Source organism: Hemiscyllium ocellatum, chromosome 13 (assembly GCF_020745735.1).
Source record: "Hemiscyllium ocellatum isolate sHemOce1 chromosome 13, sHemOce1.pat.X.cur, whole genome shotgun sequence".
NCBI classification, from domain to species: Eukaryota; Metazoa; Chordata; class Chondrichthyes; order Orectolobiformes; family Hemiscylliidae; genus Hemiscyllium; species Hemiscyllium ocellatum.
Genome location: NC_083413.1, coordinates 99,185,190 through 99,212,132, shown reverse-complemented (window position 1 = coordinate 99,212,132; position 26,943 = coordinate 99,185,190). Strand labels below are relative to the sequence as shown.

The window sequence follows — 26,943 nt, the reverse complement described above, 5'->3', positions numbered from 1 at the left end:
GTTTTGGAAGAGCAGAGTGTATGTGCTGGTACGATGCGTATTTGGACAGAATCTGTTGCACATAATGGGTGTTGTTTTTCAGACTGGAGGCTTGTGATAAATACAGGAATCGGTGATGTGTCCAATGCCGTTTGTCATATATGTGAAGGATTTGCATGAGAATATAGGGTGCACGGTTTGTGAGAAGTGGCAGGTAGAGTATAATTTTGATACATGCAAAATGTTGCATTTTGGTAAGAAGATGAAGCCAAGACTACTTTTGGAATGGCCTGTGGAGTGTTGTCGAACAGAGAGTCCTAGGAGTTGACAGAACCTCTACAGTGCAGAAGTGGGCCATTTGGCACGACAGGCGCACACTATCAGCCCCATTTCCCTAACGTGCAAAAGTAGAGCCACAAATCAAGAGCTTGGAAAGCTAAGCGATGATCAAACCACTGCAGTGTACCCTATGTGCAGGGCAATTTTATCTCATTGTGTGTCAATTTGCCGATGTGGAGGTTTTAAAGAATCAATGAGTGAATTTTTGAAGCCAGGAATATAACCAATCCAACACATTGAGGACTTGTCTGGAAAACCACAGATGCCCTGTCCTTTACTAGCTGAATATGAGCCATACGAACATGGCATTGTCCTTCAGTGAGGATTCCCATAAATGTGCTACAGTTGATACCCATAAGAGGTGTAACCACTGTACTTGAATGCCTTTGTTTTGGGATATCATCAGCCTTTGAATCGTTCTAGTGAATGGTGGAGAACAGTTTACAAGATCTACCCATGGTCCCTATTTATCTGAATATTTGCTAATCACTGGGAAGTTCAATAAAGATCATTTAATGTTTATCCAAGACTTTAGGAGGAAAACAAATGTGTTCCAAGGCACCCCAAGTGACATAATTAAGCTACAACATGGACAAGTGGGTAGCACACATTGAAAGATAAGCAAGGGCAACCAAGGGTTCATCAGCTCCCACGTCTGTATCGGAGCTTCTAATCTTTCCTTGGGTTGGTGAAATATGACAGAAAATTGTGTAATTACCTGGCCTCCATTTTGGCAGCTGAGATTTGGTATTCAGAAAGGGCCAACTTTGCAAATACTCACGTCACCAAGAAGAACCCTTACTAGAATTGAAAAAGCAACTATCATCATTTAATGTCTTAGCACAGAATGATCTCCAGTGAGATGTGCCACTGACATGCGAAGCCTCACCATATGGTATCCGGTTACTGCTGCTCACTGACAGAGACGACTGCCTGATAGTATGTGCATCCCAGAGTTTGTCTGAAACTGAATGGGTCAGCTTTGCAAATAGTCACATTGCCCAGAAGTAGCCTTTTGGGAATTGAACAAGCAGCTCTCGTCATTTAATGTTTCAGCACAGAATAATCCCCAGTGAGCTGGGGTGCTGACATGCAAAGCTTCCACATATGGTATCAAGTTCCTGTCCACTCCAGTGAATCTCATTGAATATAATTTCTCAAGATGTGCCTGGTAACCTGATCCAGTCAGGGAGTCCTGTCTGGCAGGTGTGTCAGGGGTTCTGCTCTCTTGAGGAGCCATCTTTATGAAAGCTAGGTCAGAATCATGTACTGTGCACATGGAAATTCTTTGAATTGCATCCCACAGCAAATTATACTCAAGGAGATCAGCAATACCTAATCTTGGATGAAATAGATAAGTCTGTCCTCCAACTTAAGAAACAGGCTGTAGGTGCAAATGGCATTCCCACTGAGGCATTGAAGTGTAGAGGTACTGAGATCCCAATGTAGCTGCATGCCCTTGTCTGCCTTATCTGGAAGGAGGAGAGCTTCCCAGAAGAGCTCCAAGATGCCAAAGTTGAAAGTATTTTATGAAAAGATGAACATGTCAGACTGTGGTAACAACAGAGGAATATCCCTGATGTCAATCATTGGAAATGTATCACCAAAGTCCTTTTCAACTTTCTCCTCCCCGTGACTGAGGAAGTCCTTTCAGGATCTCAGTGTGGCTTTCAGCCAGAGAGTGATCCATTGAACATGATTTTCACTGCTGTATATGGCCCTCTGGGAACTTTAAAAAGGCCTTTAACATCATCAATCGGGAAGTATTTCTAGAGCGTTCTTCTTTGCTTTACTTGTACCATGATCAGCCTGCTCCACAATGATATGTAATTCATCAAAATGACAAACAGCCTCAACACCTACCCATTCACCCTCTCAAATGGTGTCAAACAGGGCTACGTCATCACTGCAACACTTCTGAAGCTACCTTGCTGTCAGACTTCACTGCCGGCAAGCTGCCCACTTTTGATCCAAGGGGGCTTTAATTGTAGTCCTGAACCATTGCTGTCCCAGATGTTTTTGGTGGGGATCGTTGTGAGTGATATGTTATTTTTAGTTGAAATGTACAGGTATGCTTTCTCTGAATTTAAACCATTATTGTTCATATCCCAGGAGTTTTCAATTGCAACAGAGCAGAGATTTCTTTTATTGAAAATAGCATTTAGTTGTTTAGTTTTTTTATTTGGTTGAAAAGAACAAATGCTGGAGATCACAGCAGGTCAGAGAGCATCCACCAGAGAAGGCAGCTAGTATTTCAAGACCAAATGAGTCCTCATCAGAGCTGTTCGTGTGTTGTCTAATTTGCTCGAGTATATATTTATTTTGGCCCCCAGTAGCTCCTGCTCACAAGTGGTCGGTGGGGCAGGGAAAGCCAGTTTTAGCCTGTTAAACAAAAAAGACACAATTGCTCTGGGGAAAGCTAGAAAGAAGTAAGCAAAGTGAAAGCAGTTTAATTTCAGTTTTGAATGAGTGCATCATTTTTCCTGGTGAGGTGTCTGATTCAGGAATGTCTGATGCAGGCAGTATCAGGACATCTTGGTTTTATTTTTCCATTTACATCTTTGGTTTTAAAAGAGTGGAGGCCTGTGACAAATGCAGGGACTGGTACTGGGAGTAATGTCAGTTTTCATTTCTGTCATGGATTGGAATGTGAATATGAATGTGAATGTTAAATGGCATCAGGAACTTCAATACCGGCCACAAAACTCCATTTTGCTCATGAGGCACTTCACTACATTGGACAAAATGTGCTGTTTAAACCATTGGAATGGCATGCATGGGGAACAGGCATGGTCGAAGTAAAGGACATGACGTCGGAGAAGTGTTCCTGAACAATTGTGAGGATCACATGATAGCTGTAACCCGCAAGTGACCAAGAGCACGGCATAACCAGCTCCTCAGATGGCAAGGATGTCCGCACCTGTGGGTTCTCCTCACTCTCCCAGTGTAGAAGAAACCTCAAGGCCGGTGTGACAGCCTTGATGCCATTACCAACTGCAGAAAAAGATAAATTTCTGCTGGTTGACAGTCCAGCACATGGTGTCAGTAACCAAGCCAGAATCTGAGGAAGTTGACCTAGTGGGAAAATGGTTATGGCTGGTCACCTTGTCCAATTAGGGAGTCCTGATTGGCAGATATGTCAGGGGTCCTGCTCACTCGATGAGCCGTCTCTATTGAAAGCCAGGTCAGTGCTGAGCATGTGGAAATTCTTGAATTGCATCCAGCGGCATATTACACTCAGGGAATTCAGTTATCGCCTAGTCTTGATGAAAAGGCAGACCACCAGCTCAAGAACAAGGCTGCAGGTGCAAATGGTATTCCCCCTGAAGCATTGAAGTGTGGAGGCACTGAGCTCCCAGTGTAGCTGCATGACCTTGTGTGCTCGATCTAAAAGGTGGAGAGCATCCCGGGAGGGCTCCCACATGCCAAAGTTAGCATTGTCAACAAAGGGAACATGTCAAACCGTGGTAACTGCAAGGTAAAATCCCTGATGTCGACCATTGGAAAACTCATCGCCAAGGTCCTTTTCAAATGGCTTCTCCCTACGGTTGAGGAACTCCTTCCAGAGTCTCAGTGTGGCTTTGGCCCCAGAAAGTTACAATGGACATGGTTTTCACTGATGTCTTGGACCCTCATGTACCTTACAAAGGCCTTTGACACAATCAATTGAGAAGCATTTGTGAAGTGTTCTTCTCTAATTTAGTTGCAACATGAAGTTAGTCGTGGTCTTTGGCCTGATCCACAACAAAGTGTAAGTCATTATAATGGCAAACAGGGTCAACACCTGCCCATTTCCCCCTCTGAACCAGTGTCGAGCAGGGCCAAGTCATCACCTGAACACTGTTCTGAATCTGTGTTGCTGCAGATCTCAATGCCTACAAGCTGGCAACCTTTGCCCCAATAGGACTTTAATTGTAGTCCTGCATTGTCGCTGTCCCAGAAGCTCTTGATGAGGATCAGTGTGAGCTGTTAGTTATGTACAACTGTACTTCCTCTTGATTTTATGCATCATTGTTCTTTTCCATGGAGTGTTCAATCATGACAGCGCAGAGAGGATTCATTTATTCAGTTGAAAAGAACAAATGCTGGAGGTCACAACAGGTCAGACAGCATCCATGAGAGAGGGAGCAAGCTAAGACTTTGAGTCTAGCTGACTCCTCATCAGAGCTGTTCATTTATCGTTTGTTTTCTTATATTTGCTTGAGTTTATTTTTATTTTGGCCCCCTTTAGCCACTACCTAAAACTGGTTATTGCAGACATTGTCAAGGGTGATTCTGGATTAGTGGTGCTGGAAGAGCACAGCAGTTCAGGCAGCATCCAAAGTGCAGCGAAATTGACGTTTCGGGCAAAAGCCCTTCATCAGGACTAAAGGCAGTGAGCTTGAAGTGTGGAGAGAAGCGTGAGCCAATTTTTGTGTATATATTTTTATTTTGCCGTTCCCCAGAGTCATAGTGTCGTCATTTTTCGTTGATACACTGATAGTTGCTTTAATTCTTGTTTTGAAATAGCAGAGTTTAAAAAAATCACCAGATTCATCAAAATGTTTGTTTGGAAATTCTATATTTTGGAACACTGCTGGTAGTTCTTCTAAATGAACATGATGAGCAATTTTTAACTTTGTCGATCCCACTCCAACACTGGGTCCCACCTAGTCTTGAAAGAGCAGAGTGTTTCACCCGGTGCTGTGCCTGTCTTGGGATTATCTGATGCAGGAAATGTAAGGTGTTCTTGGTTTCTTTCCTTTTACATCTTTGGTTTTAGAAGAGTGGAGGATTGTTGATCAAACTGGAGACCTGTGATGAATAAAAGAATTGGTGCTGGGTCCATTGCCATTTGTTATTCATGTAAATGGATTAGTATTGAGAATATAGGAAACATAAGTTGCATGTATGAAACGAGCTGCCAAAGAATGTGGTGGAGGCTGGACAACTCCAATATTTAAAAGGCATCTGGATGGAAATACGAATAGCAAGAGTTTTGATGGACATGAGCCAACTGCTGGTGAATGGGACTGGATAAATTTAGAATATGTGGTTGGCATATTGAGTTAGACTGAAGGGTCTGTTTGCATATTATACATCTCTGCAACTCTATGCTTAGTGATTTTGTAGATGTCACCAAGCTTGCCGTATAGTGGACAGTGAAGTAGGTGATCAAAGATTCCAAATGTATCCTGATCAAGTGGGCCAATGGCCGAGGAGTGGCAGATGGAGTTTAGTTTTGATAAATGTGACATGTTCCATTTTGCTTAGATGGACAAAGCAAGACTTTCACAGTTAATGGTAAGGTCTCTGGAGAATTGCCAAAGAGAAACCCAAGGTTTGGTAGAACCTCTAAAATGCGGAAGCCGGCCATTTGGCCCGTCGAGTCCACACGACCAGTGCCACTTGATGTGCGTGCAAATGTACAGGCAGCATTCATGAGGCTGGAAAGTGAAGCAATAATAAAACCACTATATTTACTGTATCCACTGTAATGGTCGTCACCATTGTGGGTCAGTTTGCCTTTGTGGAGATTATGATGAAACAGTGATCTGTATTTTGAAGCCAGATAAATAACCGATCCATCACATTGAGGACTTACATGCAAAACTTTATAGGCTTTGTCCTTCATGAAGCTGGATATGAGCCGTGCGAACCTGCCATTGTGATTTGATGAAGATTCCCATAAATATGCTACAATTACCAATATCCGATACTGCTTTTTGTGTTGGGATATCATCAGCCTGTGTAATTGTCCAGTGAACAATGGAGAACATTTCACAAAGTGTATCCCAGGATGAATTATGTACAAATAACCGGGAAGAGGATTTTGAGAGATTGTGCACAGCAATTAATTGGTTCTCCAGGGTCTTAGAAGGAAAAATGTGCATTCCAAGGCATTCCAAGTGACCTCCTTGAGCTATAGCATCATCAAGACCAGGTTAAACACATTGGAAAATTAAGTGAGGTCAATCAAGGGTGCCCTGGCACCCAGCAGAGCTTCGATCTTACCTTGGTTTGGTGAAATATTATGGATGCTTCTGTAATGTCCTGGCCTCCATCTTGGCAGCTTGGATTTGCTATTCAGAAATGATCAGCATCGCAAATGATCTCATCGCCCAGAAGTAATCTTTACGGAAGTGAAAAAGCAGGTATTGTAGATGGTGTTGGCACACAATAGTCCCCAGTGAGCTGTAGTGCTGACATGTTATGCCTCCCAATACAGTTTGAGGTAACTGCTGGCTCATTGATCGCTTGGCAGACATGGTATATGTTTCTCAAACTTTGACTAATGTCAAATGAAGACATGTCCAGATAGAAAAGGAAGGTTTGGTGGTAATCCTTTGTGTGAGAAAGTTCCACCAATACCTTTTAGGACATCAATTTGAAATATCAATGGGCCACAATCCGCTGTCAGGGCCATCACACCTCAAGCTTCAGGTCAGATTCATTGGGCTGTCATGCTGAGTGCATAAACCCTCAGAAAACTGTGTGGGCAATCATGTGTTCAATGCAGTTGTGTGAAGCTTACTCCCATTGGCAGATACACGATGGTGGGTGCCAGCAGTGAAAAAGTCTGTTCTGTTTTTAAACATTGAGGGCATGTTTCCCATCATCTCTGACCATATCAGACTGTGGGTACAAAAAGATCCCTTCCTGGTGAATCACAAACAGCTGGTGGTGTTGGAAATGAAAGGGGCATTACAACCAGAATTGAATCCTTTCTGGACTTGGCAAGACTAGATGTCCATTGAGGATGGCATAGTAATACGGGGAGCAAGTGTGTTTGTCCCAAGATACTGGCTGAACTCCACCAGGGTCATCCTGTGATTTCCAAAATGAAGGTGTTGACAAGATGTTTTGTCTGGTGGCCGGGATCAGATGCCGATGCAGCCATGTTTGTGGGTCAATGGCTAGAGTACCAACAAAGACAAAGATTGCCACCAGCAGCTGCACCACATCCATAGAACTGGTCAGGTAACACCTGGACTCAGTTACACGTCATCTGTGCCAGTGCTTTCATGGTGGTTATCCATTTAATCATTGTGTACACACAACGTGGTTGGATGTGCATGTCATGCATTTGTCAAATGTGGGGATGACAATTGAAAAGTTGTGAGGATCTTTTACAATACACAGAAACTGGACATGCTGGTCCCAGCTAGCAGGCCATCATTGAGCAGGAGGGAGCCTTGTGTCTTTCCTAAAGTGGAATGATATTCAGCATGTAAGGACAGCTGCATCTGTTGTCTGATAGTCTGGGGGAAAGAGCAGTCCAAACATTGAAAGAAAGTTTAAAGATACAGCCTGCAACTTTAGTCAATACACAAGTGTCCCAATTTGTGATTGATTATAGAACCAGCACTCACACAAATACAGGAACAGAAGAACTGGTAATGCAGAGAAGACTCCACTCCAGATTAAATCTGATGTTCTTCCACCTTGTGGAGTGTGTGAAAAGGTGTCATGAACACCAATGCTGGCCGGAAGACATTTCTATACGAGAGAGGCAGTTTCGTCCAGGAGACAAAGTTTGCTGTTCCAACAATTGGAATTACCATGCATGCGTAAGAGGCATGGTCGAATGATGTACACTTCTCAAGGCAGAGAGGTGATACTGATTCAGTACTTGTGTCAACTGATAGCTATAACATCAAAAGTGGGGCACCGCCCTCCTAACCTGCAATCCTCTTCCTGACCTCTCCGCCCCCACCCCACTCCGGCCTATCACCCTCACCTTGACCTCCTTCCACCTATCCCACCTCCATCGCCCCTCCCCCTAGTCCCTCCTCCCTACCCTTTATCTTAGCCTGCTTGGCTCTCTCTCTCTCTTATTCCTGATGAAGGGCTCATGCTCGAAACGTCGAATTCTCTATTCCTGAGATGCTGCCTGGCCTGCTGTGCTTTGACCAGCAACACATTTTCAGCTGTGATCTCCAGCATCTGCAGACCTCATTTTTTACAGGAAGAAAACATACCCAGCCACTCCGAACATCCAACAGGCTGCCAGAAACTGTGGGTTCTCTCTGTCCTCCCTGTGTCCAAGAAACCTCTGAGGGCAAGATGGACATGACAGATGTCGCAGCCTTGATGCCATTACAACCAGCAGGAAAAGATGAATTCCTGCTGAGATGCTCAATGGGCAAGAGGTAGGCTGCAGTCCAGTACATGCCGGCAGTATCTGCGCCAGACTCCGTGGAACCAAATCAGGTCCCATACACTTTACACACACACATTTTACATCAGGTCTTTTGTAGCATCTCCTCGTTGAGGCAACCTGCAAATGCATCCAAGCTGTCACTGATGCCTCTTTCTCCAGATTACACTTGTTTTACATCATTCACCCATAACAAGGAGAGCCAAGCAACCTGGGCAGTGGGATTCTCTGCCATCACTTCCTTCCCCCAGCTGTAGGGTGTCATAGCCTGTACCCATATTGCTTTCAGACTGCCCTATCACAAACCTGCAGAGTGGAAAGGTTTTGTCACTTCCACAATGTTTAACTTATCGATGTTTAACCATCGATGCCAGAGTTTGGAGGATTGTTTCAGACTGTCTTGGAGCTGCCATGACGTTGATGTAGAAGACAAGTCCCGAGATCCTGCCTCCTTCCAAAGACCTTGTGCCACAGACGAAGAGCTGCAGGGAATTAAATGAAAAATTCTCTAAATTTGGTTCATAAGATGTTTTTCTTTTCTTGTTATTCTTTCCTGAGATGTGGCTTTTTTGGTAAGGCTGCCATTTGTTTTCCATCCATTATTACCTTTGAACTGAGTGTCTTACTTGACTATTTCAGATGTCAGTTAAGAGCCAACGTAATTGCCATGGTTCTGGAGTTTCACTAATAAACCTGTAATCTGAGAATCAACAATGGTTATATGGTCGTCATAGGCTAGTGTTTAAATCCAGATTTTATTGAATTCATATTTCACCATCAATTGTGGTAGTATTCAACACCATGATTTCCAGAACAGTAGGTTAGTGCTCAGGATGACCACATGACAATAATGCCATAAGGAGTAGGTCCTTAAGCTCTTGATCCTGCTCCATCATTCAATAGGATCATGACTGATCCAACATTCCTCACTTTCACCTTCCTGTGCTTTCCTTGGAAGCTTTGTTTCCCTGACTAATCAAGAATCTATCCATCTCAGTCTTAAATATACACAAGAACTCTGCCCCCACAGGGGACACTGTGACAAGGACTTCCAAAGACTCAAAGAAGAAATTCTTCCTCATTTCAATCTTAAACTGGCACCCCTTGATTCTGAGACCATGCTTTCTGGTCCTAGACTCCCCCATGACGAGAAACCACCTCTCAGCATTTTCCCTGTAAAATCCCTTAATAATCCCATAATTTTCAGTTAGATCATTCTTCTAAGTTCCAGTGAGTACAGTCCCAACCTGTTTTGCATTTGCTATTTAGACAATCCCTGCTCACTGGGGATTAGTCTAGTAGACATTCTCTCAATTGCCTCCAATGAAACTTCCCCAAACAAAGGGACCAAAACTGCCCACATTAGTCGAGACTGATAGAAGTTTATAAAAGAATGATGGGTATGGATAGAGTTAATGCTAGTTGTCTTTTCCCAAGGGTGGGCATTTCAAGACTAGGGGGCACATTTTTAAACTGAGAGGAAATAGATTTTAAAAAGATGAGGAACTTTCTTTGTGCACAGGGTGGTTTGCATGTGGAATGAACTTCCTGAGAAAAGGGAGGATGTGAGTACAATTATAAGGTTTAAAAGACATTTAGATAAGTACATGAGTGGGAAAGGCTTGGAGGGCTATGGGCCAGGAGCGGGCAGGTGGAACTAGTTTAGTTTGGGATAATGTTCGGCAAGGCGTTGTTGGACCAGAGGGTCTGTTTCTGTGTTGTATGACTCTATGTGATCTCATCAGTACCTTTTGTCAGTTGCAGTAAGTCTTCTCTACTCTTACACTCCAATCTCCTTGAAATAAGGGTCTATGAATGTTATCAAGATGCTAGTGCCTCCCTGAGGCAATGGCAAAATGAAGATACAACACTGCCCATGCTTCCACCAGGGCCACAGTTGAACAATCATAACTCAACCACTTCAAGATGAGTTGGAAGCTCCAGTGGGGCATTGCAGTATAGATCAGAAATGGTGCACTATGCCTTTCTCAAGTGCAGTTGACAAACAGGGTGTGGACTGTCGGCAGAGGAAATAGGGGATCAGCAGTAATCTTCTGAGAGTGAAGATAAAGACAAGGACATTGAACAGGGTGACCATAGATGAGAGCAGACATACCTACATTAGAGGGTAATGCACTGTCAAAGACAAGAAAACAGAAAGAACTGAATTGCAACACGTGTCTAGGATGAATAAACTGGGTTTAGACTTCCTCATGTATAATTGTTTTTGGTTATATGGTAGCAACCATGGTTTGGGCAAAATATATGTGGATCAAGTTATTTTTGTAATCATCATCCAACATTCCTGTTGTTGAGTAAATGTGTTCTTAATCATATTAATGTATGCTTGGTGAAGGTAAAGGTAAAGTCCACATAGTCTGAGTAGAGCATGGGTTGTTCTCATTACAGAGAGATGTGTATGCTCAGTTTGTACTGTCTAGTATCTACACATCATAGACCCTTCAAACTGTTGAGGAGATAGCAGCAGTCAGTGAAAAAGGGACACTAACATAGCTTGCTGCTAAAGTTCGGGGGTTTTATAGCCTGTAGTCAAAATATGTAATTCAGTGTAATGTCATCTCTCACAATAGGAAGTTAAGAGCATTCCTGAGGCATTTTATAAGAATGATCCCAGGAATGAAAGGCTTGTCACTTGTGGAGCGGTTGAGGACTCTGGGTCTGGACGCAGTGGAGTTCAGAAGAGTGAGGGAGATCTGATTGAAACTTACAGAATACTGAGACCCCGTGGTAGACTGGATATGGAAAGGTGTTTCCACAAGCAGGAGAGATGAGAACCAGAGGACATAACCTCAGAATGAAAAGGTGATGTTTTAAAGCTGAGAGAAGCTACAGACCAGTAAGCCTGACATTTGTTGGCGGGCAAGTTGTTAGAGGGAATCCTGACGGACAGGATTTATATGTATTTGGAAAGGTGAGGACTGAGTAGGAATAGTCAACATGGCTTTGTGTGTGGGAAATCATGTCTCACTAACTTGACTGTGTTGGTTCAGAAAAGTAACAAAGAGGATTGATGAGGGCAGAGCGGTAGACGCATTCCATGTGGACTTCAGTGTGGCGTTCGACAAGGATCCCCATGGTAGACTGGTTAGCAAGGTTAGATCTCATGGAGCACAAGCAGGACTAGCCACTTGGATGCAGAACTGACTTTGAAGGTAAAAGACAGAGGGCGGTGGCGGAGAGTTGCTTTTCAGACTCGAGGCCTGTGACAGTGGTGTGCCACAAGGATCGGTGCTGGGTGCACGGCGTTTCATCATTTATATAATGATTTGGATGTGAACAGAGGGGAGACAGTTAGTAAGTTTACAGATGACACCAAAACTGGAGGTGCAGTGGATGGCAAAGAAGGTTATCTCAGAGTACAACAGGATCTTGATGAGATGGGCCAATGGGCTGAGGAGTGGTGGCATGTATGGAATGAGCTGCCAGAGGAAGTGGTGGAGGATAGTAGAATTACAGCATTCAAAGGGCATTTGGATTGGTATATAACGAGGAAAGGTGCAGAGGGATATGGGTCAAGTGAGGGCAATTGAGTCAAGATTAGGTTGGGAGAACTGGTCAGCACAGACGAGTTGGATTGATGGGGCTGTTTCTGCATTGTACATCTCTATGACTCTGTAACCCCCTCCACCCAGTACATTCCTCCCTATCTCTGTAACCTCATCCAGCCCTGACACCTTCCCTATTTCCAGAACCTCCTCCACCCCCTACACCCCACCCTATCTCTGAAACCTCCTCCAGTCCCAATAACGCTCTCTTAGCTGTAACATCAATGCTCATTATCACTCCATTATGTCAGCCCTCATGCGATCCCAGCCTCTTGACCATCCCCTAACTCCATCACTCCACCAGCCTTCAGCTGCTTGGGCCCTCCATGTTATCATCTCATAAGACTTTGAGCAATTTGCATTTCCCTTCTCTGATGAATCCTGTCCATTTTTCCTGGAAACAATGTTATACCTGTTGTGGATTTACTAGAGTAATTCAGGAAGGGTCCCTCAACAGCACCTTGTAATCCCAACATCAATATCACCTTGAAGACAAGGCCAGCAATATGACGCAACACTACACCTTCTGCAGTTACTCTCCACTTCACCCTTAATCCCAACTTTGAAATTAATCATCCTTCCTTCAGTTTTTCTGGGACAGAATCCTGGAACTCTCTCCCATGTGACTTTGCATTTGTGGTCAGGGTTCTTAAAACACAGTGGGGTTAAAGAGGAGAGTTCCTTATTATTTATGCCGGAGAGATTAGGGGAATGGGTAACAAGGCTGTCCCAGTCAGTAATGCCCACTTCACGTGAATCTACAAACAAGTCTGTCATTGTGATGTTGCCATGGGAATGCACATTACATTCCTATTCTGAGGGATACACAGGAACAGTAGGAAATGAGACTTGATCGAATCAGTCAAAGAGCCAAGATATTTCCCATCAGTGTCCCAGCGAGATGTGGACAGTTACAAGGGGAGTCAGGGTGGAACAATACCTGCTGGAGTGTGATGACCTTCATTGTTCAGCTCTCTGAATATTGGAGTTGGGATGGCGTGCTGAGGTTGGTCAGGAAGTTGGAAGTTCTGGAAGACTGTGTCCTGTTCTGCTCACGCTGCTGTAGGAAGGATATTATTAAATTGGAGATGGTTCAGAAAAGATTTCCCAGGACGTTGCCAGGAGTGCAGGGTTTGAGATATAAAAATAGACTGGAGAGGCTGGGGACAGTTTACAAAGAACATTACAGCACAGGAACAGGCCCTTCAACCCTCCAAACCTGCACTGACACATTTTGCCTTCCATATTAAAACTGTCTTCACTTACAGGATCCGTATTCCCCTGTTCCCTTCCTATTCATGCCTGCTGCTGGATGCTTCTTGAAAACTACAATTGTATCTGCTTCCACTGTCTGTTCGGGCAGCGTGTTCCATGAACTCGCCACCCTTTCCATGATAAACATGCTTCACTTATCTCTTTTAAACACCCCCCTGACCCCTGCACCTTGAACCTGTGCCCCCGAGTAACTGACTCTTCCACCCTGAGAAAAGGCCTCATACTTTCCACCCTATCCATGCCATTCACAATCTTATAAACTTCTATAAGGTCACCCCTCAACCTCCTGCATTCTAGTGAAAACAAACCCAGTCTATCCAATCTTCCTTCACAGGTAAAATCCCCCATTCCAGGCAACGTCCTGGTAAACATTTTCTGTCCCCTCTCTAAAGGATCCATATCAGAACTGTACGTGTTTTTCACTGCAGCATAGGAAATTGAGGGGTGACCTTGTTGAGGTTTATAAAATCATGACAGTGATTGATAAGGTGAATGACAAGGGTCTTTTCCCTCGTGTGAGGGAGTTCAGACTCAGGGCCATGTTTGTAAGGTCAGAGGAAAAAGATTTAAAGATTGAGGAGCAACTCTTTTCCCCAGAGTGGTTTGTGATGGAATGACCTTCCAGATGAAGTAACGTATGTGGGCACAGTTACAATGTTTAAAAGATGCCAACTCGTTTTTTTTTCTTGATTCTGTGCTACTGAATGTCCAAATTTCTGTGACATGCATTTCCAGAGGACTAACATGGCAAGGGAGTACATGTTAAATAGGAAGACCCTGGCAAGCACAGAAGATTAGGCAGATCCTGGTTTGTGTGTCCAGCCATCCGTGAAGGCAGTAGGATAGGCAGGTAAGGGAATTAAGAAGGATCAAAGCCACTGAATACATGAGCAGGGAGGGGTCATGTTGGAGCTTTACAGGATTTTGATGAGACCACAACTTGGGTACTGTGTGCGGTTCTGGTCAGCGCATTATAGGAAGGATGTGATTGTACTGGGGGGGGGGCAAAGGAGATCCACCAGGATGTTGCATTAGATTGAGCATTGCCTAAACCTGCAGGAGTGTTCTGCTGTGTGTGTGTGTGTGTGTGTGTGTGTCTATGGTAACCCACTCAGCCTGCACATCCCTGGACATTATGGGCAATTCAGCATGGCCAATCCACCTAACTTGAACATCTTTGAAATCAGAGCACCCGAAGGGTACCCAAGCAGACAACATGCAAAACTACACACAGCCACCCAGGGCTGGAATCAAACTCTGGTCCTTGGCACTGTGCTCTAGCAATGCTAACCTCTGAGCTACTCTCAGCCAGGGGAATTGTTTTTTTGGATTCATATCAACTTGCTGTGCTCAGATTCACAGCTTTATTATGAATGGTCAAATCACCATCATTCCAATTTCGCATGAGAGAGAGAGAGAGAGAGAGAGAGATGGTGGTGAAGTTTGATTTACTATTGTCACTTTTTTTCAAATAAATTCATGGGATGGGGGCATCGTTGGCTAGGCCAGTATTTATTGGCCATCCCTAATTGCCCTGAGGGCATTAAGAGTCACAGGACAAACAGGTAACCACCTTCCCGTCTCCTGACCTTCTCTTCATCCAAGGGATACCCCTCCCACGTTGTTGTGGGCTCGATGGCAGGTTCCTTCCTGAAAGAGCATCTCAATCCAGGCTGGGGTGTGGTTTATTGGGCTTGGCTGGCTCTGTGCTCTCTCTGGTGGTAGGTTCTCCGATCCAGGCTGCTTACCATCGTGATCCACTCGTTTACTTCACCCGGGCAACACCGGTCCAGGAATGGCCGGAGAGAAGCCGAGACTGGGGAAGGAAATGCCTGTAGCCAAGCAACCAGGCAACGAGAGGAGCCTGGACTCCGACAGAGAAACAACGGAACATTGGCTGGGTTTCATCCAGAGGAGGGCAGGAGGAGTTACCGAGAGAGAGTTACAGAGGGAGAGGGTGGAGAGAAGTTACAGAGAGAGGCAGAGAGGAGTTACCCAGAGAAAGAGAGAGTTACCGAGAGAGGGAGGAGAGGAGTTACTGAGGGAGAGGGATGAGTTAGTGGAGGAGAGGGATTACAAAGGGAGAGGGGTTATAGAGGGGGAGGGGTTACAAAGAGGTAACGGAAAGAGGGAGAGGTGTTAAAGTGGGAGAGGAATTCCAGAGGGAGAGCAGTTCTGGGGGGAGAGGGAGTGAAAGTCGGAGCCATTCGTTGAATCTTGGGGAAAAGGGAAGACAAGAGTCTCACAAGGAGAGAGGACTGGCTGGGGCGACCTCTCTAGCAAATTGCAATCACTCCTTCCCCAAGGCCTGGTGGAGGCAGTGCTGCCCAGCACAGAGGGCATCCATTCTGCATTTACTTATTGCCTATAGGCTGGGGACACTGCCCTCTGGAAAGTGCCATGCCCAAGCTGAGCCAGCATTGTGCCCACTGGTCATGCCTCAGATCAGCGCTGTGTGTGTTCAGGGTGGTCTTGTTGTGCCAATGGCTGCTGGTCCAAAGAGGAGGGGGCAGGCTGACTCTCAGGCTGGTGAAACTAGGCGCCAGTCCAATGCAGGAACACCTCCTGCTGGTCGAGGAGAACTCCACCTGCTGGCAGATCATCCAGGGGGACAGGCAGGAGTTGGAAAGGGCCCTCCTCAACTCTATTACTGTCTCCCTCAAGCACCAAGCCTGAACATGACCTGAAATTGCATATCGTTTGTGAGGGCCCGCAAGTATATCACTGTCCCCCTGAGCCCTGAGGAGGAACACTTCCCCTTGGCTTACTCCATGGTCATCCACCAGAGCATTGAGATGTTCGAGAGGCTTCTACGGAGCATTTATTTCCCACAGAATGTCTACTGTATCCACGTGGACCGCAAATCCCCGAGTCCATTTCATGCGGCCGTTCAGGCCATCGCTTCGTGTTTCCACAATGTCTTTGTCGCAGCCATGCTGGAGTGGGTCACCTATGCTGGCTGGAGCAGAGTTCAGGCGGATCTCAACTGCATGAAGGAGCTGCTGGAGAGCCCTGTCCCCTGGAGGTACTTCATCAATGTATGTGGCCAAGACGTCCCCCTGAAGACCAACTGGGAGATAGTCCGCAGCATCAGAGCTCTGAATGGCTCAAACGTGATTGAGTCAGATCCTGCGCCAGGGTTCAAAAAGGTAACCGCCTTCCTGTCTGCTGGGCCTCTCTTCATCCAAGTGTTTTCCATCCTCCCTCTCTCCATCATTTCTCTCTCTCCTCCAGTCCTTCACTCCTGTCTGTACAAAGAGAGACAGGGTTGTTAAAACTGTTCAGTTGCATGGAGGGAGGTTCAGAATGTACAAAGGAATATAGAAGAGTTGGAGAGTTGAGCTGCACACGGAGCAGAAGGGCAATTGACGTTTCAGGCCCCTATGCGCCTTCTGGCTCTTGACTGCTCTGAGACACCTTCCAACCACCTCTAGGACAGCCCATCCAGATTACCCTTTCTCAGGACGACAGCGCTCAGAATGGCCTACCCACCTACTGGCTCTAGGGGCAACTGGCATCAAGGTGGCCTACCCACCCTCTGGTTCTTGGGGTGGCAGCTTTCAGGACGATCCATGAACGTCCCAGCTCACAGTAAGGCCTGCCAGACCCAGGGACACACATGACACACAAGGCAGGTTTACCCACCATCCAGCTCTCGGGGAGCCTGTCATCAGGGTGGTCTACCCGCCTACCCGGGACAGCCTACCAACCTTCAGGTTCACAGGATGGCCTACCTGCCCTCCAGCTCTCGAGGTGACAGCTTTCAGGATGACCCATGAACCTCCCAGCTCACAGTAAGATCTTCCAGACCCATGGACATGCAAGACAGTGCAGGTGATAAGCCCAACAAACCATATGACAGTTAATTACCAACAAACAGAGTCCTTTCTAGTCCAGAGTCCATTAGTACAGGCATTTCTCTTCAAAATGTAGAGTCCATTTCCAGGCCTGAGGGGTGGAGAGAGTGCCATACAAGGCCTTGAAGAGACCACATCAGAATCAGTCTGTACATTTTTCTCTCATTTAAAACATAAAATAATTATATTGACAGCAAGTTTCACCTGCCTTTTTCATGGGATGAAGGCTTTATCTTATGAAGGAAGGTTGAACAAATTGGCCTTAACACATTTAAGTTTGAAAATCTGAGAAATCTTTTTGAAATGTATAAATTTCTCTGAGGGAACATAAGGTGGTTGATTGGACATTGCTTTCTCTTGTAGGTTTGACAAGATGTTCTGTAGAATAAGATATTGTCAGACTCCTACAGCACTGAAAAATACCCTTTCATCCAACTTATCCATGTCAACCAGGTATCCTAATTGAAACTAGTCCCATTATCCTGTGTTTGGTCCATGTCCCTCTACACTTGTCCAATTTATGTTGTCTGTGAAATCTTGTAATTGTACCCACTACAACAATTCTTTTTGGCAACTTGCTCCGTATTTGCACTACCCTCAGGTCTCACCTTAATCCTATGCCCTCTGAGTTTGGACTCCCCCATCCTGGGGCTATTCACTTTTATTGATTTCCCACACAATTTTATAAACATCCAGTACTCCAGTGAGAAAAGTCCTAGCCTATCTAGCCTCTCCTTATAACTAAAACCCTGCAGTCCTGGCAACATCTTTGTAAATCTATTCTGCATCCTTTGTAGTTTAACAACATCCTTCCAATAGCAGGGCGATCACAAATTTACCCAGTACTCCAAAAGTGACCTCACCAAATGCCTTGCAGAATTATTTTCCCCTGAGAGGGCTGTGGCACTGTGTAAATCTCTTCTGTACAAAGTTGCGAAGGTTGAGTTGATGAAGTTATGAAAGGGTGAGCAAGCTGACCGTTTTTAAAAAAAAGATAAGGACCCCGGGGCAACCGATAGAAATGTGGAATTGAAATTGTAACCAGATGAGCAGTGATCTTCTTGAATGGTGGAGCAGACTTGAAGGGACGAATGGCTGACTTTTGTTATGACGTTGGTGGAGACAGGTTATGCCTTAGTTCAAGTAAAGAGTGGGGAGTTTTCTGACCACTCAGCTGAGGAAAAGGCTTTGGTGTGCCCCCTGATAACATGAACCTTGAAGTTAATCTCCCTCTGCGCCAGTCACAGAATTAAAGAATTCTTGCCGAAGGATGCCATTCAGCCAATCGTGTCTGTAATTATTCCACATCTAGTACAAATCTCCTGCATTTCCACACACAACCCTGGCAACATTGTTGTAAATCTTTTCTGAACCTTTTCAAGTTTCACAACATCCTTCCCATAGCAGGGAGACTAGAATTCCATGCTGTATTCTAGCAGTTGCCAAACCAATGTCTTGTTCAGCCACAGCATGACCTCCCAACTCCTACACACAATGCACTGACCAAGAATGGCAAGCGTATTGAAACACCTTCTTCAATACGCTGTCTATCTGCGACTCCCTTCTCAAGAAACTATGAAACTGCATTCCAAGATCTCTTGCTTCATCATCACTCCCCAGACTTCACCATGAAGTGTATTATTCCTGCCCTGATTTGCCTTTCCAAAATGGAACACCTCACATTTATCGACATTAAACTCCATCTGGCACTCCTCAGCCTATTAGCCCATCTGATCAAGACCCTGTTGTACTCTGAGGTTGACTTGAAATATTACTCTGGATGTAGGTTTGCTGGAAGGTTCATTTTCAGATGTTTTGTCGCCATACTAGGCATATTGATAGGTTAAGTTGGCAAAAATGTTGGCAAATGGAGTGCAATGTTGGGAAAATGTGAAGTTGTTCATTTGGAAGGGAAATCAAAAGAATAGAATATTATTTAAATGGAGAAAGCTTCAGAAAGCTGCAACACAAAGGGATTTGGGGGAACTAGTGAATGAAACATGGAAAGCTTGCACACGGGGGGCAGCAGGTAATTGGGAAGACTAATGGAATATTGGATGAAAACCAGTTTCTGGAGAGACTCAGCAGGTTGGGTAGCATTCGTGGAGAAAACAGAGTCAATGTTTTGAGTCTGGTGATCTTTCTTCAGAACTGAAGTGGAATGTTTGCCCTTATTTGAAGGGGGTTGGAGTATAAAAGTCAGGAAATCTTACTGCAACTGTGCAAGGTGCTTGTGAGAGCACATCCGGAGTACTGTGAGCACTTCTGGTCACCTTATTTAAGAAAACATGTTGTTTCATGGGAGGAAGTTAAGAAAATGTTCAATGGGATGGCCCCCATTATGGAGGCATTGTCTTAAAAACAAAAGGCTAAACAGGATTCTACTCACTGGAGTTTAGAAGAACGAGAGGTGACCTCATTGAAATGGACAGGATTAAGAGGCTTGACAGGATAAATGATGAAAGGATGTTTCTCCTCATGGGAGTGTCCAGGACCAGGGGGTGTATTGTCTCAGAATAAAGGGGCACCAGTTTAAGACTGAGATGAGGTGGAATTTCCTCTCTCAGAAGTCTGTGAATCTTTGGAATTCCTTGCCACAGAGAGCTGTCTTTGTACATATTTAAGGCTCAGATGGATAGATTCTTGGTCAGTGGGGAATTAAGGGTTACGGGGATAGGGCAAGAACATGGATGTGAGGAATGTTAAATCAGCCATGATCCTAGTGAAGCTGGCTTGAGGGACCAAATGGCCGACTCCTCTCCCGACTTGTTAATGGTCTTACATTTACTGATGAAACTGTTCAAAGATGTTATCGCACAACTCTGGAGCAGAAGCGACTTGAACCTGGGTCTCCGAGGCTCACACCGCATGGATCCCAGTTTACTTTATATCATGCACTTGACATTGATGCTGGTAGTTATGGCTGCAATTCGCACCAACCTGCCTTAGATCAAATTAATGAAGCGAAGCCACTGCAGGTTTTCAAAAGGTGTCTCCAACCTCGCATTATGCATTGATGAAGCAGCTGAGAATTTGAATGCAGAGAATGTTGTCTGAACTGGATTCAATGAAGTGTTTCACTAGGCACTAGATAAAAATGGCTGGACAACAAAATTGACAACACAAGCCCTGATTTATGAATCTTGTTTTGGACGAGAGGTTGGTCGGTTGTTAGGTGGGAATGATCCACACAGCTGGGACATATAAACATCAAGACCCGGAGCAGGAGAAGATGATTTGGCCCTACATGATGCCCACCATACTGTATGATCATGGCTAACCCTCTATCTCAATGCCATACTACCACTTTCTCCCCATGCCTTTGATGCTTTTGAAACCTAAATATTTGTTAATCGCATTCTTGGATATATTGGATATATTCAATGACACAGCTTTCTGTGGTACAGAATTCCATAACTTCACTATCCTGTACGTAAAGAAATGTTTCCGCATCTCAGCCCTAAATAGACGACTGCTTTTATTCAATATGTCAGTGATATCAATCTTGGAGTATGTGGCAAAATGCCCATATTCGGGGCAATGATAAACCTGGAGGATTGGCAAATGGTGAGGATGATGTAAATTGTCCAGAGTCATCACAATGAACAGACAGCATCCAGTCAGAGGTGAATACAGAAGAGTGTAAGGTGATATGTTTTGGGAGAAGGATGTGGAGAGGTAATAGAAATGTAATGGCACAATCGTAAAGAGTGCACAGGGTTAGAGGGATCTGGCAATAAACATTCATCAACATTAGAAGGTGGAGGAGGCCGTAAGAGGGTAGAAAAGCAGAAGTCTTCATAAATAGAGGCATTGATGCCAATAAATGGTTGAGTTATGCTGCATGTCGAATTGATTTAGCCCCTGTTGGATTGTTGTGGTCATTTCCGGTGACCTTAAAATGATGTGAGGGCCCTCAGGACAGGGAGAAGAGGAGATTTCGCAGAATGGTGCCAGGGTTTAAGTTGGATGGCTCAGTTGGAAAGGTCAATGATGCTCCCATTGGAACAAAGGAGATTGGGATGAGGTTTATTCAATGGGTATAGGGTGAGCACTCGGTAATGAAGTCAAGGAAATATACTTCACTGTTCACCGATTGTACAAATGCAATGGAATGCAGATGTAAGATTTTGGGTTAGAGGCATGGTGAGGATAACTGAGGAATTGAAACGCAAATGAAACCTAAACTACATTTGTATGAGATGATGGCCAGTTCCGATGTAAGTTGGATTTCAAAAAAAAAGAGTTCCTTGTATGTATACTCCCATACATACAAGGAACAAGAGTAGGCCATTGGCCCTTTTGATCTTGTTCCACCATCCACATTCCTGCATACCATCGATAATCTATCCTCCCCTTGGTAACCAAGGATCCATATCTCCCATGCATGATGCCACAAGGACCGAGGATAAAAGATATCTTTTGACACAATGTGAATAAAGTGTCTTGTGGAAGGGGTGGCATGGTGTCTCAGTGGTTAGCACTGTTGCCTCACAGTGCCAGGGACCTGGGTTTGATTCCAGCCTTGGGCGCCTGTCTGTGTTGAGTTTGCACATTCTCCCCATGTATGCGTGGCTTTCCTCCGGGTGCTCTGGTTCCCTGCCACAATCCACAAAGATGTGCAGGCCAGGTAGATTTGTCATGCTAAATTGTCCATCGTGTTTGGGTGCATTAGTCAGGGGTAAATATCAGGTCGGGTAATGGGTGTGGATAGTTTGCTATTCAGAAGATTGGTGTGGACTTGTTGGGCCAAATGGCCTGTTTCCATTTTTGTTTTCTTCTTTATCCCCGCACTACCACCTAACTGCGGTAGTGCTTATTTTTTCCCCAGCACCCATGGTGTGTGTGTGCAGGTGTGAGACACAGTGAAAGACACAAAGTGCACAAATCTTTATTTAAATTTCCACCACCAGGAAGAAAGGACACACCCGTGTGGTCTGTGACAAGCAGTGCCCTTCACATCAAAGGGCAATGCTATGTGATCAAAACAGTGAAGGGGAGGGCAGGGACTAAATCAAAATAAAGGTGGACAGGAAAATGATGCACTCCACTCCCTGCGGTGCCCACCTCTCCCTGAACAACTCCAGGGTGTTGGTGGACACCGCGTGCTCCTTCTCCAAGGACACCCGGGCTCTACCGTAACCACGGAAGAGGGGCAGGCAGTCGGCCCTAACGACCCCCTCCACAGCCCGCTGCCTGGACCTGTTTATGGCCAGTTTGGCCAGGCCCAGGAGCAGACCCACGAGGAGGTCTTCAAACCTGCCCTCCCTCCTCCGTACCGGGTGCCCGAAGATCAGGAGCGTGGGACTGAAGTGCAACCAAAAGCAGAGGAGGAGGTTTTGAGGAAATCAAAGAGGGAGTGCAAATGCCCACACCCAATATATACATGGTCCATGGACTGCACTGCACCACAGAACAAGCAGTTGCGCTGGGAGTCCGTGAACCACCGCAATCTGCGGTTGCAGGGGACCGCTGCATGCAGCACCCTCCACCCCAGATCCCCGAGAGAAAGGGGGAGGACGCTCGCATAGAGATTCCCACCACCCGGTGGCAAACGGAGACGCCAAAGCGTGTCCGGACGGTGGATGAGGAAGAAGAGGTGGATGGTGTGCAGCAGCATTCTATACAGGGCCCGCCTTTTTACGTCCTTGAAAGGAACAAAATTAAAATTCCGGAGGCGGCTCAGGTTGTGGGGCACAGGCTCCCGCGGGAAGTACGAGACCTTGGGGCCAATGTGAAATTCTGTCCAGGCTGGGGTAAGCGCGGGCGGGATCCCACTGCACACCTCAGCGTCCTCCAACTGGAGCACTACGTCGGGTCCGAGCACCGCTGTTTTAAGGCATCAGATGGCGGTGGTCATGTACCGGACGTCTACCGCTGCCCTGCTCGCTATGTCTTGCAGCAATGTCCAGCCCAGGCCCCCGGCACCCAGCATGTCCCTGACCCTGGTTGCCCTCGCCGCCACGGCCCTCCCCTCTGATAGCCACTCGAACTTGCGAGCACGGAGGTGCGGATTCCTGAGCAACAGCTCCCTGACAACAGCCGCTACTCCTGCAGGAGGGTAGGCGCGGTGCGATTCGACCATGTTCCAGACAGTGATCAGGTCCTGGTAAAAGACAGGCAGCACCTTGAGGGCGACCTCCAAACCGTCACGGTTGACGAACAGGAGCTGCATATTGTAGTTGAGGTCACGCACATGGCGGAAAAAAGTTGATAGGGCAGACATTTGAATGAGTCGTCACCGTCACAAGGACGTGCGATCTGTCCGAGGTTATCTAGAGTCACCAAAGCTGCCGGGCAAGCCCGGATTGGTTTTGGTCTGATAAATGCACACATCCCCGCATGGGTCAGCGCTCGTTTGCATGTATTAGCTCTAGAATTACCACAGTTATCCAAGTAACAGTTGGAGCGATCAAAGGAACCATAACTGATGTAATGAGCCATTCACAGTTTCACTGTACCGTCCTTGAGTACTTAGACATGCATGGCTTAATCTTTGAGACAAGCATATGCTACTGGCAGGATCAACCAGGTAAATGGCCTGTTTCCATACTGTAGAGAACATATTGTGTGGTGTCCTGCACTCTGAGGGAGGAGCTTTGACTTCAAGTCCTACTCCAGGAGCTGAAGGTGTCTTCATTGCTATTGTGAGACACTCAAGGTTATGGGCCAAGTGCTGCAAAATGGGATGAGAATAGCTCGGAGCTTGTCTTTTTGACCAGTGCAGACACAATGGGCTGAAGGGCAACTTATTATTTTGGTGCTCTAAACCTCAATAACCAGAGAGCATGGAGTCATAGCATCATACAGTATGGAACAGACCCTTCAGTTCAACCTGTTTGCACTGACCAGTCATCCCAATCTGACCTAGTCCCATTTGCCAGCCTTTGGCACATATCTCTCTAACCTATTCCTATTCATGTCCACATCTAGATGCCTTTTAAATATTGTCATTGTACCAGCTGCCTCCACCACCTCCTGGTAGCTCATTCCAGGCACACATCATCCACTGCGTGAAAAAGTTACCTCTCAGGTCTTTCCCCTCTCACCTTAAACCTATGCTTCTAGTTTTGGACTCCCCCACCCTTGGGAAAAGACCTTTGGCTATACAGCCGACGTGGAAGGAATCAAAATGGGGCAAGAATAGAAGAGGAGGTCAGCTAAACAATTCTGAGCAGCAACAGAAAAGTGTAGCCAAGCACGTATGTAAGCTAGCTAGCTTACTGAAACTGGCTCCAGCTAAGTGAGAAGGCAGGAAGACCGAAACAACACTCAACAGGTTATGTAGAAGTTTAAGGTCAATGATCTAATGCTAAACGTCATGTACCTAGATCAGGATCTGATTGATCAGTTGCATTGCTAAGGCTTGAAATCAAAATGTAATTCATGAAAAGGGAACGCTGATTTGTGTGTAAAAGTGTGATTGCAACTGTCTGTTTCAGACTCTCCAGGCAAGGGTGGGCTTTGACCCAGCTGGTTGAGTCTTCTTGCATGTATGTGATAAAGGAAGCTGTGCGAGGTGTACTATCATCCGGCTGATCATTTCAACATCTATCCATGCCCCTCCTGATTTTATGAACTTCTGTAAGGATACCCCTCAGTATCCGACACTCCAGGGAAAATAGCCCCAGCCTATTCGACCTCTTACTGTAGCTCAACCCCTCCAATCTCGGCAACATCCTGGTAAATCTTTTCTGCACCCTCTCAAGTTTAACAACATCCTTTCTTTTGAAGGGCGACCAGAATTGTATGCAGTATTTTAAAAGTGACCTCACCAATGTCCTCTACAGACAATAGATCACACTTGGTAATGGCAAAGACATATCAGAGATAGTCAAAAATACTCCTACTTATAGACAATAGGTGTCATTCGGCCCTTCGAGCCAGCACCACCATTCATTATAATCATGGCTGATCATCCACAATCAGTATCCTGTTCCTGCCTTATCCCCATAACCCTTGATTCCACTATCTTTCAGAGCTCTATCCATCTCTGTTACAGTTGCAACATTACATCCGAACTCCTATACTCAATGCACTGACCAATGAAGGTAAAGGTATCAAACACCTACTTCAGACCCTGTCTATTTGCAATGCAACTTTCAAAGAACTATATCCCTGCACACCATGTCCTTCTCTCTAAGGCAAAAGCTCTGTGTTCAAGTCCCACTCCAGGAGTTGATGACCACAGGAAAGTGTCTCCATTGCACTGGTGAGGCATGAACGGTGCTGTTCCCAGTGCTGGAAAATGAGACTGGAGTAGCAAGGAGCCTGTTTTGCCAGCGCAGACACGATGGGCTGAAGGATCTATTTTTCTAGTGCTCTCAACTTTTATGACCAGAGGGCACAGCTTGAAGTGTATTTTTGGAGCCAGATCCACTGGGAGAGTTTGAGGATGAGTTTTATGTTGGCTCAGCGAATGAGCATTGGGAGATGGTTTGGGAGGCAGGGATATGGGGAAATAGGCAGGTGACTGGCACTAGGCAATATGAGTGCGAAAGGCCTGAGGGGCTGAATGGCCTTGTTCTCCACTGTAAGGTGAGTAACTGAGAGAAGGAGTGTTCATGGATCTTGCTGGAGCTGGAGGCAAGGAGAGTGCAGAGGAGTTGGGGAGGGGAAAAGTCATAGGCGAAGTTGAAAAGCTATCATTTCTACTTTCTCGTTTTCTCACTCTCTCTTGCGCTTGTCTTTTAGAAACGTTGGCAATACCACCACGATACCCTCGACCAAATCGGCTTGACGGCGCAACTGAAAGACCAGCCAAACATCAGCACCTCCATCTTGGTGGGCAGTGCCTACTTCATGGCCACCAGAGAGTTTGTCGGCCATGTGTTTGCCAGTGCTGAGATCCAGGCCTTCCTCAAGTGGTCGGAGGACACCTACAGCCCAGATGAGCATGTGTGGGCTACCCTGCACAGAATGCCCAATGTACCCGGCTCAATCCCGTACACCCAAGGGGCCACCAGGACACTTGGCCGGGCAGTAAAAGTGGTCCTTTGAGGCTGGTGTCGTTGCAAGGGGTGCCCTATACCCTCCCTGCATGGGAAGATTTGTGTGTATGGGGCAGGAGATCTACAGTGGGTGGTCCATCAGAGATATTTCCTTGCAGATAAGTTTGACCCCAACATGGGCAACACGGCAGTACAGTGCATGGAGGAATATCTCCGAAACAGGACACTTGGTAAAACGTGGGCTGGGTTGGAGGTTGGGACAGAGTAAACCTCGGTGATGGTGGTAGGCGCGGTGGATGAGACATCGGAAACACTGAGAGACTGGGCACTGTGAGACTGTATACTATACCCCTGGCTGTTGTGGAGGCCAGGCGCTGTGAAACTGCATGCTCGGTGATGGTGGTAGGCGCGGTGGATGAGACATCGGAAACACTGAGAGACTGGGCACTGTGAGACTGTATACTATACCCCTGGCTGTTGTGGAGGCCAGGCACTGTGAAACTGCATGCTGCAACATTGCCACTGTAGCACTAGGCAGTGTGAGACTGGGCACTATAGTGTTGGGCACTGTGGAGATTGGATACTTTAATACTATCCACTGTAACACTGGGCACTGTGAGACTTAGCACTGTAACATTAGTTACTGTGAGAGTCAAAATGTGCGGTGCTGGAAAAGCATGGCAGGTCAGGCAGCATCCGAGGAACAGGAGAATCAATGTTTCAGGTATAAGCCCTTCATCAGGAATGTGGGGGAATAAGGGGGTTGAGAGATAAATAGAGTGAGGGTGGGGCTTTTGGGGAAGGTAGCTGGGAAGGTACTCAGTAAATCCAGCTGT

At 45.9% G+C, this 26,943-nt stretch overlaps 1 pseudogene; it reads left to right on the top strand.

The window, feature by feature from the left end:
- LOC132821400 (beta-1,3-galactosyl-O-glycosyl-glycoprotein beta-1,6-N-acetylglucosaminyltransferase-like) overlaps positions 1-26,375 on the top strand; it is a 35,267-nt pseudogene extending 8,892 nt beyond the window's left edge.
- The last annotated feature ends 568 nt before the right edge of the window (positions 26,376-26,943 follow it).